The sequence below is a fragment of the Balaenoptera borealis genome (assembly GCF_965194805.1).
Source record: "Balaenoptera borealis genome assembly, chromosome: 13".
NCBI classification, from domain to species: domain Eukaryota; kingdom Metazoa; phylum Chordata; class Mammalia; order Artiodactyla; family Balaenopteridae; genus Balaenoptera; species Balaenoptera borealis.
The window spans coordinates 48,414,861-48,427,278 of NC_138870.1; the positions used below are offsets into that span (position 1 = coordinate 48,414,861).

A 12,418-nucleotide genomic window follows, 5' to 3' on the forward strand; every position below is an offset into this window, starting at 1 on the left:
ACTGCTGCCAACGCTGGGCATTATCGGTTTTAATTTTTATTAATCTGATACCTGAAAAATGGTGCCTCATGGTTTTGATTTGTCTTAATTATGAGTAAGCCTGAGCATATTTTCACAGGATTCTTTTTCTGTTCTTATTCTTCATTTCTTCTATTGGGTAGTTTGCTTTTTCTTTTTTTCTTTTTCTTAATTGACTTTCCTAATGGATTTGTAAGGGTTTCTGAACGTTCAAGAAATTTGCCTGTTCTGCCATGTGTGTGCCTATATGTTGTACACATAGCCCTTCACTGCGGCCCACTGGATTAAGGAAACCTTAGTCTCTATAACACATTTACCCTCTTTGGCCCTTGAACACTTGGCCACATTGAGCAATAAAGTAAAAAGTTGCAATCGGAGGCTGTGGGGACGGCAGAGGGAGGAGTGTTGTTCTGTGTAAGTGGCAGGAGCTGAGGTAGGGAGCGCGTGTGTGCGTTGTGGACGGCCATCTGATATTGAGGCGGTTATAAAAATGGAGGCTGGGGAGAGAGTTTGAGTTGGGGTGACGGTGATGTGGCCTGCATCATTCTTATTTCTTAAGTCGAATGTTACTAATGCCTGGATGAGTAAGTCTGAGGTGTCTTGGGTAGCTTGGCTACTCTTGGCTGGCAGTGAAGAGTAGGGGATTGAATAGTTCTGAGGGTCCAGACGTGCCAGGCACACAGCCTGAGGGGAGGTGTTACTGGGTGGGGAAATGGAAGCTTGAGAAAGCTGATTCGCTCCAGGTCACTAGGCTGTAAGTGGCCAAGCTGGGTCTCAGCTCAGGACTAGCTCACTTCCCAGGCCAGGTCTGTGCAGTAATACTAATGGTTCTACCATGATTAGGCTCAATTAGGGGAGGACTCAGCTTTTATAAAGAGATTTGTCAGGAGAACCTTCTAACAAGAGCGTAAAATTAGGACATATTTTAAATAGATTGCCATCTCAACAGTGAAATTTCACATTTCTATGTTTTAATGTTAGTAATTGGCTTAAGTAGTCCTTCCAGGAGAACACAGGTAAATGAACAGTAATTATAATTGGACTCTATTGAAAAAGATCAGTCATCTTAATAGTCCTGTTCACTCCTGAAAGGATGTTCAACACAGGAAACCAGCCATGAATCTATTTTCCCCTTCTTGCATTTGGTAGAATTGGATGACACTAGACTTTCTCTTGACTCATTTTTTCACTCAACAGCTCTTTACTAAATGCTCACTTTGTGCCGTTTTGCTGAGAGCTGAGAGAGTGGTGAACAGAACTGACTCAGGTCCTGCCCTCAGGGAGCCTAGAGTCTAGTGGAGAAGATAATAAACAAGTAAACAAACAAATGAAATACTTAATGGCTGTCATCAGTGCTGTGAAGGACATTTGCTGGTGCCGTGACAGAGAATAATATGGGGACCACCTTCAGATGGGGGGAGCCAGGGAATGTCACATACCTTTTGTGGGTGATTGGGTACTAACATTTAATTTTTGGTTAAAAATCCCTCCTGTAATCAGCCTGCCTCTCAACAGTTTTCTTTTAGCACAGGAGAAACAGCGGCACTCTATGAAGATGAAAAGCAGGACATGGAATGATTTCTTCTGGGGGCTACAAAACTAAGACAATGACGAGGCTGCTTGCACAGCCTCTCCTGCTTAGGTCTTCTGAAGGGAAGTACCATGCACCCCCCCCCCCCCCAGCACAGTCTTTTCTTACTATCTGGGTGTGAATCGTGATTTTTAATGGAAATCTCTTCCTTGAGGTAAATAACTACCACCCATCTTTAATGGGAGGACCTGAAAGCATCCAAGGAGAATACAAATTCCAGAGTCTGTCTAGAAATAACATGAACAATTCCTCTCCTGAGTTTGCTGCCCTTCAGTAAAGCCGCTTCCTCCAAGCGCATCTGGAGGGTTTGCTTCCTGCTCCCCAATCCCCTGCTCCCCTTCCCACCTGCCAGCCCACCAGAGGCCAAGTAGCAGCACACGGCGGCTTAACCGTCTTCTTGGCCCAGAAGAAGTCTCTGCCAAGCAGGAGTTTCCTCAGTTCATAAACACTTGCATTTTGGTTGTTTGAGCCATGATGAGAGCACCAGGTTTTCAAGAATATAATTTGATGATTGTGATTAGGATTCACCACCCATCTCCCAGGACTTTTTTAGAGAACTTTAGTGTGTTTTCCCTTTAGTTATGTGTATGTTGAATTTGGATGACATTAAACTTTCTCTTCACTCACTCACTCAACAACTGTTTACTAAACGCACACTTTGTGCCATTTTGGTAAGAGCTGAGAGAGTGGTGACCAGAAGAGACCCAGGTCCTGCCCTCATGGGCAAAACACCATTAATCAAACCACCATTCTTAAGCAAAACACCGTTAATTAACACACCTAAACAAATTAACGATAATTCTTCGGATTCACCTAAATCCTCAGTCCACATTCAAATTTCTGGTCTTTTATTTGGCCTGGAAGAGGGCCTCTCTTTCTAGGCAATTAAAAAAAAATTCTTAGTGTTGGTCCTCCTTTCTTCTACATTCCCTCTTCCTAAGCAAAGTAATGTATAGCTCTAGACGATTTCCAGGTATTTGGTCACCTGTGGGAGAGATTTCACTTTTCAGGAAGAGGGAATAAAAGTAACCTGAGTCTGACATGCACGTGATGGAAATTAAATCCCTGTTGGCATTAATCTGGTGTTTGGGGTCCATCTTGTGGCCAGAAGGTTTTTAACACAAACCTGGACTCCCAGTTGCCCTCTCGTGGCAATAGGCAGCATGACAGCCTAGGAACCTTTCTCTGCCTGGTGTAGGATTACAGAAATAAAGATACAGATCAGGAAGGGACTTAAGAGTTAACTTTTAACTTAACACCCATAAAGCAGATAGGACTCAGAGATGAGCCAGGAGAGTGCCAACACTGGCATGGCATTTGCAATTGCTGCCTGCTGCCCTGCAGGATATTTGAGAAAACCCCAAATAGGAAAATCCAAATTCACAATTTTGTGTGGCTGCGGTATGAATATATGACATATTCTCAATGATTATTTTTTGATCATTATCCTGTGTCTGAATCACAGAATTTTAGAGCTGGAAAAGATCTTAGAAATTAGTCAGCAAAATTGTGTTGAATTTTTACTATTAGCCTCTGTACTAAGTGCTGTTAGAGACCTAAGATGACTTAGATACGTATAAACCGTCTCCTCAAGGAGTTAAATGTGTAGAGGTAAAGACAGATAAATGAACAGGTAAATGCCACGTAGTATGCAGTGACAGTGGAAGACCATGCTTGCTGTAGGACAGAGATGTGGAATGGCCACTTCTACCTGGAGGTCAGGGAAGGCTTGAAAGAGAGGAGGTAGCACCAGATTTGTGTCTTGCAGAAGAGGGAGTTTTCCAGGTGGGCTGGGTGAGGGTGGAGATAGAAGGGGCAGGCCCGGGCAGTTGGAAAGCACACGCAGGGAGCCGGGACATTGCTTTGGGTGTCCAGGTACTTCAAATACGGCTGTGGCATGGGGTGGGAAGTACATAGTAGATGCTCCATAAATTCTTGCTGAATGAATGAATGAGAGAATGAATGATGATGACGGGAGTGGTGAGAGAGGAGGGTGAAGAGGTTATGTGGGGGACAGATCATATGAACATTATGGAATATGTTCCATAATTATGTTCCATAATTCATAAGGAATATGAACATTATGCTGGAAGAGGTGAGGGAGGGTGGGGTGGGGGACCACTGAAGGGTTTAGGCAGCGCAGCTGCAGGATCAGATTGATGTTTTAAAAATAATTTGGCGAGGACTTCCCTGGTGACGCAGTGGTTAAGAATCTACCTGCCAATGCAGGGGACATGGGTTCGAGCCCTGGTCCAGGAAGATCCCACATGCCGCAGAGCAACTTAGCCCGTGCGCCACAACTACTGAAGCCTGCGCTCTAGAGCCCGGGAGCCACAACTGCTGAGCCCACGTGCCACAACTACTGAAGCCTGTGCGCCTAGAGCCCGTGCTCCGCAAGAGAGAAGCCACCACAAGGAAGAGTAGCCCCCGCTTGTGGCAGCTAGAGGAAACCCGAGCGCAGCAACGAAGACCCAACACAGCCATAACTAACTAACTAACTAATTTGGCTAGGGAATTCCCTGGTGGTCCAGTGGTTAGGGCTCTGTGCTTCCCCTGCAGGGGGCACCAGTTTGATCCCTGGTCAGGGAACTAGAGCCCGCATGCTGCAACTAAAGATCCTGCATGCTGCAATGAAGATCCCGCACGCAGCAACTAAGACCTGGTGCAGCCAAATAAATAAATAAATATTAAAAAATAATAATTTGGTTAGCAGTGAGAAGGAAGCAGAGAACTAATTAGCAGGCTACTTTAATAATTCAGTGAATGATAAGGGCCTGAGATGGTGGAAATGGAATATTGAGGAAGGAATGGATTTAAGTACTATTTATTATTTTTATTTTAAATTTTTTCCAGTTTTATTGGAATATAATTGACATATAACTGTGTGTTCGTTTAAAGCATACAACATAATGATTCGATAATATGTGTATATTCAAAATGGTTACCATGGTGCATTTAGTTAACATTCACCACCACCCATAGTTACAAATTTTTTTCCTTGTGATGAGAACTTTTAAGATTTACTCTCTTAACGACTTTAAAATATATAATATTGTTAACTACTACAGTCACCATGCTGTACGTTACATCCCCAGAACTTATCTTATAGCTGGAAGTTTGTACCTTTTGATCACCTTCACCTAATTCCCCCACCTCCCACCCACCCCCCAACCTCTGCTGACTACCAATCTGCCCACTGTTTCTGTGAGTTTGGTTTTTTCAGATTCCACAAATGAGATAATACAGTATTTGTCTTTCTCTGTCTGACTTATTTCACTTAGCATAATGCCCTCCAGGTCCATCCATATTGTCACAAATAAAAGGATTTCCTTCTTTGTTATGGCTGCATAATAGTCCACTGTATGTGTGTGTGTGTGTGTGTGTGTGTGTGTGTGTGTGTGTGTGTGTATATATATATATATATATATATATACCATATTTTCTTTATCCACTCAACAACTCATAGGTTGTTTCCATGTCTTGGGTATTGTGAATAATGCTGCAGTGAACATGGGAGTGCAGATATCTCTTTGAGATGATTTTGTTTCCTTCGGTATGTATACCCAGAAGTGGAATTACTGGATCACATGGTAGTTCTATTTCTAAATTTTTTAAGGAACCTCCATACTGCTTTCCATAGTGGCTCCACTTTACATTCCCACCAACAGTGCACGAGGGTTCCCTTTTCTCCACATCCTCACCAACACTTGTTATCTCTTGTCTTTTTTTTTAAAATAAATTTATTTTATTTATTTACTTTTGGCTGTGTTGGGTCTGTTGCTGTGCGTGGGCTTTCTCTAGTTGCGGCAAGCGGGGGCTGCTCTTCGTTGTGGTGCGGGGGCTTATCACTGCCGTGGCGTCTCTTGTTGCGGAGCACAGGCTCTAGGTGCACAGGCTTCAGTAGTTGTGGCACGCGGGCTCAGTAGTTGTGGCCCATGGGCTGAGTTGCTCCGCGGCATGTGGGATCTTCCCAGACCAGGGATTGAACCCATGTCCCCTGCATAGACAGGCAGATTCTTAACCACTGCGCCACCAGGGAAGTCCCTGCCCATCTTTTAATTGAATTGGTTTTGCTTTTGTTTTGTTTGCTATTGAATTGTATACGTTCTTTATATATTTTGAATATTAACCCCTTATTAGATTTATGATTTGCAAGTATTTTCTCCCATTCCATAGGTGGCCTTTTGATTTTGCTGATGGTTTCCTTTGCAGAAGCTCTTTAGTTTGATGTAGTTCCACTTGTTTATTTTTGCTTTTGTTGTCTTTGCTTTTGGTGTCAAATCCAAAAAAATTATTGCCAAGGTTGATGTCAGTGAGCTTACTCTCTATGTTTTCTTCTAGGAGTTTTATGGTTTCAGGTCTTATGTTCAAGTCTTTAATCCGTTTTGAATTGATTTTTGTGTATGGTATAAGATGGGAGTCCAGTTTCATTCTTTTGTGTTGGCTGTCCAGTTTTCCCAACACCACTTATTGAAGAGACTATAATTTCCCACTGTATATTCTTGGCTCCTTTGTTGTAATTAATTGGATATATGTGCATGGGGTTATTTGTGGGTTTTTTATTCTATTTCATTGATCTATGTGTCTGTTTTTATGCCATTACCATACTGTTCTAATTACTATAGCTTTGTAACATAGTTTGAAATCAGGAAGTGTGATGCCTCTGGCTTTGTTCTTCTTTCTCAGTTTCTTTGGTTATTCAGGGTCTTTTGTGGTTCCCTACAAATTTTAGGATTGTTTTTTCTGTTTCTGTGAAAAATGCCATTGAAATTTTGATAGGGATTACACTGAACCTGTAGATTGCTTTGGGTAATATGGACTTTTTAACAATATTAATTCTTCTAATCTATGATCATGGAATATCTTTCCATTTATTTGAGTCTTATATGTCTTAATAGTTTTCAGCTTTATCTCTCAGGACTCCTCTACTCACTTCCTCCAAGCAGACCCTTACGCACATTGGAACACATTTCCCCTTCCTCTGCATTGCCACCAAAACTCTTTCCATCCTTTAAGGTCAAGATTAAACAGTCCTTCATTCAACATTCCCTGATTCTTCCAGCCCAAACTTTTTTTTTTTTTTTTACTTTTCTGAACTTCTATAGCACTCAACACATACTCTCCTCTTCTGTAGTAATTTCGAATCCATTTTATTCCCTCTAAGCCTGTTAAGGTAGAAAGGTCTTGTCTTATTTCCCTTGTTTTCTCCTAAGAGCCTAACAAAATGTCCTATATGCTGTATGCTCAGTGAATATTAGAGGAATAATTGATTATACAGAAATCCTTAGGAAGTGGCTTAAGGGGGTGTGTGCTATGGTCTGAATGTACCCCCCAAATTTATATGTCGAAATCCTAATGCCTGGTGTGATGGTATTAGTATACTGTAGTAGGTAGAGCCTTTGGGAGGTGCTTAAGCCATGAGGATGGAGTCCTCTTGAATGGGATTAGTGCCTTTTTTTAAAAAAAATTATTTATTTATTTATTTTTGGCTGCATTGGGTCTTCATTGCTGCGCACGGGCTTCCTCTAGTTGCGGCGAGCAGGGGCTACTCTTCGTTGTGGTGCACGGGCTTCTCATTGCGGTGGCTTCTCTTGTTGTGGAGCACAGGCTCTAGGCATGTGGGCTTCAGTAGTTGTGGCACACGGGCTCAGTAGTTGTGGCTTACGGGCTTTAGAGCGCAGGTTCAGTAGTTGTGGTGCATGGGCTTAGTTGCTCTGCGCCATGTGGGATCTTCCCGGACCAGGGCTCGAACCCATGTCCCCTGCATTGACAGGCAGATTCTTAACCACTGTGCCACCAGGGTAGCCCACAATAGGCACTTTTCACCATTATTTCTGATCCTCAAAAATAACACTTCAAGATAGGTATTATTATTATCCACCTTTTACAGGTGAGGAATATGAAGCTCGATGAATTTAAACATCTCACTCAGGGCCACATAGCTAATAAGTGCTAGAAATAGTCTTTAAATTACTTTCTCAGCCTTGCAGAGGGAGGGTGAGGTGGGGTTGAGGAAGGAAGTATGACTGGTGGAGGCCTGGGGAGGCAGTGAGGGCCTGTGATGAGGTGAGCAGAAGTAGAACCAGGTTTTGTGGGGCTGAAGTTTTTACAACTTGGGGGGCCCCTTAAGAAAAAGCATGCAAAAGTATGTACAAAATTGCCTATTTAGATACTTATTTAGGATGAAAAAATAAATCACAGTGAATGACTGATGCTTTGGAGACTCAGCATACTTTCTTCTGATTCTTTTTTTAATTAATTAATTTATTTTTGGCTACATTGGGTCTTTGTTGCTGCACGCGTGCTTTCTCTAGCTGCAGAGAGCGAGGGCTACTCTTTGTTGTAGTGCACGGGCTTCTCATTGCGGTGGCTTCTCTTGTTGCAGAGCATGGGCTCTAGGTGCGCGGGCTTCAGTAGTTGTGGCACGTGGGCTCAGTAGTTGTGGCTCGCGGGCTCTAGAACGCAGGCTCAGTAGTTGTGGCGCACGGACTTAGTTGCTCCGAGGCATGTGGGATCTTCCCGGACCAGGGCTTGAACCCGTGTCCCCTGCATTGGCAGGTGGATTCTTAACCACTGCGCCACCAGGGAAGTCCTTTTCTTCTGATTCTTTTTAGGCAATTCAGTAGAATTGCTCACATAGAAATACCTTCTGATTGCTTGGCTTCCCCATCTAGACCCTTGACAACTCCAACATGCCCAGAGGCCTCACAGGTTAGTGCCCTGAGGCTGAAGCTTCCTTAGCCTCACTGTGAATCACCTTTGAAGGTGACTAGGGTGTGGAGTGAGGGATGAGGGAGAGATCAGAGATGGGCTATAAGTATCAAGAGAAGGATGTGTATGCTACACATTACCTGATGATTTTACAAAGTGAAGGGGTTGGGGAGAGAGTGCGAGGAGAAATGATGTTTTGTTTTTCAGACTTAAAAAAAAAATAACTCCACATCAGAACAGCCATGTTAACATGTGAGGTCCCCCTTTCCACCCTGGTGAGCCCTCGTAGATGAGCAGGTGTTGTGCTCAAGAGGCCGCCATCTTGTCTGTTGTGTCAAGGAGATGGTTTAGTGAAAGGGACCTGGAAACTTTGAGTTTTGAAAATGAAATCATCCATCAGCAACAAAACATTTTTAATACTTTAGGTGTGTGTGTGTGTGTGTGTGTGTGTGTGTGTGTGTGCAGACACTTGTGAGAGCGGGAGAGAGGGAGAGGAGAGAGTTTTTAAGCAAGCCAGACTTCAATCTCTGATTTTGTTTTCTTCATAACTTTTTAGATTGGCTGCTAAATCTTGTTTTAAACTAAATATAAAACACATCTTCACATCTATACTGTGAAGACAATTATTCCCAATACCTGTTTACATTGATTATTTCTAAAAAACAAGGATGCTATGAGGAAATATCTAGGGCAGATATAAAGGAGACAGTCGAAGGTGGTCTAGGCCAGGAAACCTGTTTCCCTCTGTAATGCAGACTCCTTGCCTGGTTGTCTGTAAGCTTAACAATAGGCAGACCCGCGATGTTCTCTTGGAGACCTGTGAGCTGAGCTGGGCCTGAAGGTCTGACCCAAAAGATGAGACTCCTGGAAGGGAGAGGGATGAATGGTAGTCCCCAGGGTACAACCAAGTGAATGGGGTTGATTGCTGATGATAAGAAGAAAACAAAGAGGATGTGCGTGAGCAGAAGTATTTAATAAGCCTTGGACACAGCTTAACTGAAATTCATAGACATTTAGTAATAAGTTGTCTACATGATTTAAAAATTTTTGCATATCTGTTTTTTTGCTGTTTATTATTAGGGAAGAATTACTGCTTATTAGTCTTCAACAATTTAGAGGGACTTATTTTATTAGATCCTTTCCAGACAGTAAATGTCGCACTTTATTTTTTTTAAAGAGGAGAAAAGGTGGAGAGTTGGGGGTCTAGCCTGGTCTGAGGAGCAAGAGGAGTGGGGTGCTGTTGGGGCCTACGTGCATTGAATCTTTTGTGGGGGGGGGGGACTTAGGTGGTACTTTGCTAATTAGTAACTAAAAGAAGACTGTGGAAGCTGTTGAGGACAAACATTGCCTCATACGCTTTTTGCCGAAGGATACCTTGCATAGGAACTGGTCACCAACTCCACTTTCTCTGTGATTGGAATGGAACAAGTAGCACAAATGTGGGTGGAAAGGTGTGGTAGATAGAATAATGGCCCCCTAATTCCTGCTGTCTGTGAATATGCTAAATTATATGGTAAAAGAGACTTTGCAGAGGGAATTAAGGTTATGAACCTTAAAATAGGAAGATTATCCTGGATTATCCAGATGGGCCTAATGTAATCACATCGTAATCACACGAGCCTTTAGAAGGGGAAGAGAAAGGCAGGAAAATGAGTCAGAGGTATGAGACTGAAGAAGAGGCAGGAGAGACTTGAAGCTTGGAAAGGACTCAAACCCTGGCTTTGAAGATGGAGGAAGGGGGCCACATCCAAGAGGGCAGCCTCTAGAGCAGCAAGGTGACAGCCAGCAAGGAAGTGGGGACCTCAGTCCTACAACCACAAGGAACTGAATTCTGCCAACAACCTGAATGATCAAGCAAACAGATTCTCTCCTAGAGCTTCCAGGAAAGAATGCAGCCCTGCCAACACCTTGATTTTAACCTGGAGAGACCATGTCAGACTTCTGATCTACAGAACTGTAGGATAATAAATTAGTTTTAAGTTTCTAAATTTATGGTGATTTGTTACTGAAGCAATAGAAAACGAATACAGCAGGCCAGGCACTTAGTTTCTTTCATATATGTGTATATATATGTGTACATGTGTATACATATATATATTTTTTTGGCCACACCGCACGGCACGTGTAATCTTAGTTCCCTGACCAGAGATTGAACCCACACCCCCTGCAGTGGAAGCGTGGAGTCTTAACCACTGGACAACCAGGGAAATCCCACTACTTAATTTCTTATGTCAGTAGTCCTTCAGTTTTTGAGAGTCATAGACACCTTTGAGAATGTGATGAAAGCTACGGGTCTTCTATCTAGAAGAATTCATATACACACAGAACTGAATATAATTTCAAGAGGTTCATGAACCCACCAACGCACCTCTCATGGATCAGGTTAAAAACCTTTGCAGATGGTAGTGTTTAGTGGAGACAAGCATGGTACAAGTGGCTGCCTTGTTATCTCCCACCGAAGGCTGTTGCAGTACCCAGGAGAGCACTTAGCTGGGTTGCATTGAACTAATTCAGTTTCAATGAAATGAATTTCATAGATACTGAAGCTAAAAGGCCACCATCTCAGCCTGCTCTTTTACTGATGAGCTCCTTGGAATGAGGGCACACTGTTGAGTGTGACAGTCAGTCTTCATCAGATAGCCACTGATATCTAGTGATTTGAGGATCATCCAAAGGTTTAGAGAATAATGAAGCATTGAAATCAAATTTTTGAGGTATAAACATTATTTAATAACTCATATATAAACATATATGAAAAGAGCCTCAACAGCCAAAGTACTTATATGTAGAGGAATGATTGTCACATGCTGCTCCTTTGGATCATATACATAGTGATACCACTGGCAAGAACGTATGAAGGAAGGAAAAAAATGAAAATCTAAAGATTATTTTTTTCAGCAGATTTTAATTTAATCTGGTTTCCCTAAAGAAATTTTATGTGACCTTCTTTGCACATAATAGGCCTTTAGTATACATCTGTTTATTTTAATTTTTGCCATTAAAACTAGAATATTAATATTGGGACAGACCTTTAAAATAATTCCTTTTTAAAGTGAGGAAGCACAGAATAGAAGGTGGAAAGAAGAGAAAGTATGAAGATACTTTTCCGGCCTTCCTTCCATGGGCTTTTTATGTAGGAAGCTGAAGTTCCTTCTCTCCTCCTTCCATTACCACAACCACTACCAGTTATTATTTATTGAGCACTAATGTGTCAGATATCAAAACCATCATTATTAATCCTACAACAATTCTACAAAGTAGATCTTATTATCCCCATGTATAGATGACAAAAGTGAGACCTGGTGGGACTATTATGATGTTTCCAAGTTCATAAAGCTCATTAATGCAGAGCCAAGAGTCAAACCTACCATTTTTTAGTCCAGAGCCTGTGCTGTTTCCAATATGCCATGCAGCCTCTGTCAGGCTGGGAAGGAGACGACCACAGTGGGCTTGGTGAAGTACCAGTGGATGATTGGTGAAGCGGCCAAGGGAAGCAGGGGTGAAGGATGAGAGAGAAGGAGCAAAGGAAAGACAGAAGAGATGTGGCATATACAGAGAAAGGTGGCTGGATGAAGGGTGGGAGTTAGCAGAGTGGTTTCTTCCACCAGCCATGGTCGATGGCTTGGAGGCCTTTCCTTGACAGCCGGCCAGGCAAGTGGGCTTTGAGGAGGTGTAAGGGGAAGACATTGATGAGTTGCTTGACTCCTTCAAAAAGGAGCTGTGCCTTGTGACTGGTTCCAAAATCTTTGTCCATTGACAGATGTGCTTTTTCCTCCTTGGGATTCTGAGAATGGTAAGAACACAATGAGGGTTAAAGGCATGTACTTTCTCTTCATTCTATTCACTCAACATCCTTGAGCTTCTTGGGATTTGCAGTGTGCTTTTAGTCAAACCCAGGAAACATCTGTGGTATGCTGTCTTCTCCTTGCATGTATCTCTTGGTGACATTTAGTTTCACACCCATAGGTTTAGCATTTCCCTGTTTCTTTGTGCCAAAGTTCCCAAAAGTGGAAAATTATTTTCTTACAGGATGAAAATATGTAAATGAAACTAAGATACACGTTTCAGGGAAGATAAACAATAACACCTAGTCTTTGA

General features: G+C 42.5%; 1 protein-coding gene across 3 annotated transcripts in view; it reads left to right on the top strand.

Annotated features, from left to right (window-relative positions):
- ATP23 (ATP23 metallopeptidase and ATP synthase assembly factor homolog) overlaps window positions 1-12,418 on the top strand; it is an 88,106-nt gene that overhangs the window by 43,074 nt on the left and 32,614 nt on the right. The gene's annotated exons all lie outside the window — the stretch shown is intronic.